Source organism: Zingiber officinale, chromosome 10A, assembly GCF_018446385.1.
Source record: "Zingiber officinale cultivar Zhangliang chromosome 10A, Zo_v1.1, whole genome shotgun sequence".
Lineage (NCBI taxonomy): Eukaryota > Viridiplantae > Streptophyta > Magnoliopsida > Zingiberales > Zingiberaceae > Zingiber > Zingiber officinale.
This window is the reverse complement of record NC_056004.1, coordinates 90,344,518-90,348,097: the sequence shown is the minus strand read 5'-3', so window position 1 is coordinate 90,348,097 and position 3,580 is coordinate 90,344,518. Positions and strand designations below refer to the sequence as shown.

Sequence of the window (3,580 nt, the reverse complement as noted above, 5' to 3'; positions counted from 1 at the left end):
GTTGTTTCTGTTCATGTCTATAGAACTACAGCAGAATCGGAGATGCATATTTCTACATTATATGCTCCAAGAAGACTACCCATTTTCTAACAAAGAGAGTCAACAAGTTTCAGTCAAAATAGGCTAATTTTTCCATGCTTGGAGAAGGTAGTAGAATCTTTGATGTCTAAGTAAGTTTGATCTGCTTTCCATCATAAAATTAGCATGTGACCTCTTCTATACTCCTTTTGTTGTTTAGTCAGTATTAAGACAAGAAGTTCTGATTTTAAATCATTAATTAGTATTAGGATGGCGCCGAAGCCGCTGGACTACGAGTTGCTGAATGAGAATGTGAAGAAAGTTGCATATGCTGTCAAAGGGGAGCTTTACCTGCGGGCTTCGGAGTTGCAGAAGGAGGGGAAGAAGGTTATGATGCTTTCTCATACACAATTTTCGTTGATTGTGCCACGACATGATTTGAGTTAAATAGAATAAATTTTATTGAAAGAGACTCTTATTTCGATTCCTGAAAGATCTGACTTTGATTGTTTTTTTTTTCCATGCTTGTTATCTGTTGAAGATATCTTCCTGGGTTATTTAGCATTGTATATGTTTGCTTTATTGCTTGTATCAAGATATGAAGTGCACATATGCCTTTGATTCTTTTTATTGTTAGCTTGTTGGGATGCCACTTATGAGATTAAAATTTGAGGTTATAATACTGCACTCCCCTTGCAATTTATTCTTAAGAAACAAGATACAAGTTGGACTTACTTTCCATGAGATTGGTTTTTTTTTGTTGTTTGTAGATTATTTTCACAAATGTCGGGAACCCTCATGCTCTCGAATAGAAGCCATTAACATTTCCCCATCAGGTTTCCATTTTCTCTTTATTCTTTCTTAAAAACTACTTGTATCAAAGTGTTGATCATTCTTCTCTATTGCTTGACTTAAGGAACTCAGTGAGAAAAAAATCATCTTCACAAGTCAAAAATTCCTTGTACATGGAGCAATTTCTCCTTCTCTGTGCTCCCTGAGATAAAGAGACATTTTCCATTAGATTTCTCTTTTTAATGGTGTAATTTTTTACCTATACTATTCTCTAGGTGGTAGCATTGTGCCAAGCTCCATTTCTATTGGATGACCCTAATGTCGGGCTTTTATTCCCAGCAGATGTCATTGCAAGAGCTAAACATTATCTTTTATTGAATTCGGGTGGTTTAGGTATTCACATATTCCTACAATTTTCAACTCGCGGTTTGCTTAAACCTTTTCCTTTTTGATGCAGTCTGTTTCTCAAGCTAAACTGCTTTGCAACTTGTTTCCTCTTGTTAACGGTGATCTGGAAAAGAAATGTATTCTGTACTTGTTTGTGCATTTGTAACCCAAGCAATTTTTATGTTGGCCTTTTCATAACATTTGTGTCATATTTCAGTTTTTAGTTGTATCTTTATATGTAACAAACCCAAAGCATCATCTGCAGGCCTTGTTATTTTTTTCATGTTGATGAGTAAATATTGTTTTAGTCATTTTGATAAGAATCTCAACTTTCTTTCGAGCAATCAGGTGCATATAGTGATTCTCGAGGACTTCCTGGAATTAGGAAAGAATTTGTAGAGTTCATTGAAAAATCTATGCATGAGTTGGACTTTTTTATTTCTTCTTCTAACTCTTGACATTTTGTATGGCCGATAAGTCATTTGCAAGGGATGTTTAATCGAACTATCAAATTATTAGAAGCAGGTATCGAGCCAGTGTAAGTCCATTTGCATGTCTAAATATCATTTTGTTTATCATTCAGCCACCATATTTTATTATCATCTTTTTTATGCCAGATATGTATTTGACGATCAACCTCCAGAGCTGAAGAAACAAGAACTTGCCAAAAGGCTAGTCTTTACAGTTTTGTCATTGTCCCCCTCCTTTTTTTTTGTTGCAAGATAATGATAATCTTTAAGCTTATTTTATTCTTTAGATATTTAAAGAGGAAAGATGCAACTAACGATCTGAACACAACAATTGAGGTCATTGCTTGTGCATAACAAGTACCTTTATTGGGACTCTTTAGTGTGCTAGAATTTCTTTTGCTGTCTTGGTTACATTTGTTGTTTGCAGACTGGTGATTTGGAGGGAATTGAAAAGTACAGCAAAAGGACTATCAAGGTAATCTTTGATATTGCTATTTTATTGGAAATTACCATGAGGATCTTATTGATTATGATGCAATCAGCATAAAGTTAGCGTGCTGATTATCTGTTTTCTTCATATGTAACATAGAGTTTCTTTAAATATATTTTGAACTTTCAAATTACTTTCTTGAAGAATTTGATTCCAGTAGATGACTGTAGAGTTTTTTCACAGGTAACCAAGCAACATAATGAAGATTGTAAACGTCTCTTAAGACTAATGGGTGTGCCTACTATTGAGGTAAACTAGTCCACTTTCACTTATTGAATTCTTTATCCTTGCTACAAGAATTTGAACTAACAATGACACAATTTTACTTTCTCTTGCAAACATTTCCTAAAGCTGCATGCAATTTCTTAATATACAAGTATTGTATCTCTAGTTTTAGAAGCTAAACTCATCTTTTTGATCTAAAGGCACCCTGTGAAGCAGAAGCTCAATGCGCAGCTCTTTGCGAAAGTGACAAGGTAAAATGATGCAATGTAACACATTCTATTTTATTTTTTTAACTTTAATATCCTAAACGTATTTGTTTGTTATCAATCTCTAGGTGTTTGCGGTTGCCTCATAAAACATGGATACTTTAACTTTTGGGGTACCAAGGTTTCTCCATCATTTAATGGATCCTAGTTCCAAAAAAATCTCTGTGATAGAATTTGACATTTCAAAGGTATATTTATTCTGCTTATTGCTAATTGAATTACTGTATTTATTCTCATCCTTATTTTTCAGGTTCTTGAAGAGCTAAGACTCACTATGGATCAGTTCATTGATTTGTGTATTCTCTCTGGATGTGATTATTGTGATAATATTGAAGGTAAACTTTCTTATGAGATATTGTACATTCAACAAGTTTAACATACAAGGCTAGTACTCTACTGCTTACTGTTTACGAAATTTGATAACTAATGTTCATTCAAATCTTTAGTATGATAATGCTTGTGTGGTTGAATATGGTGTCAGTGCTACAACTGTTCCATGTCTATGTTACTTGGACTTGATATAGTTTAACATGAGTATGATCGTAATTTCTGACATGGCTATTTTTACAAATTGTACATGTGTTCAATAGGATTAGTGATTGTTCACTCTTAGTGTCACTGTTTGAGTGTCATTATCCAAGTATCTATATCCAACGCAGATTTGGGCAGTTATGTCATACTTTGGAAATTTCCATTTTTTTTAAATGTTTGGTTGAAGGAAAAAAAAACTCTGTTTCTACATTTGATGTTCCATGAAATAAATTATACACATACCTTTGCCCAATACCTCATTCTAACATTTGATGTTACATGACGCATATTTAGTTGTTTCTGCATTATGCAAGGACTGACGGTTAAATTATATTTTGTGAATACCAGAGTTCTTTTCCTTTCAGACACAGCCTTGATATTCCTCTTCCAATGTGTTACTC

At 33.7% G+C, this 3,580-nt stretch overlaps 1 long non-coding RNA gene across 1 annotated transcript; it reads left to right on the top strand.

Annotated features, from left to right (window-relative positions):
- The first annotated feature begins 1,959 nt into the window (after window positions 1-1,959).
- LOC122026367 lies at window positions 1,960-2,620 on the top strand. Its single transcript, XR_006124119.1, has 3 exons — window positions 1,960-2,142; window positions 2,341-2,406; window positions 2,583-2,620. It is a non-coding gene; the product is annotated as an uncharacterized LOC122026367 (long non-coding RNA).
- Window positions 2,621-3,580: the final 960 nt, after the last annotated feature.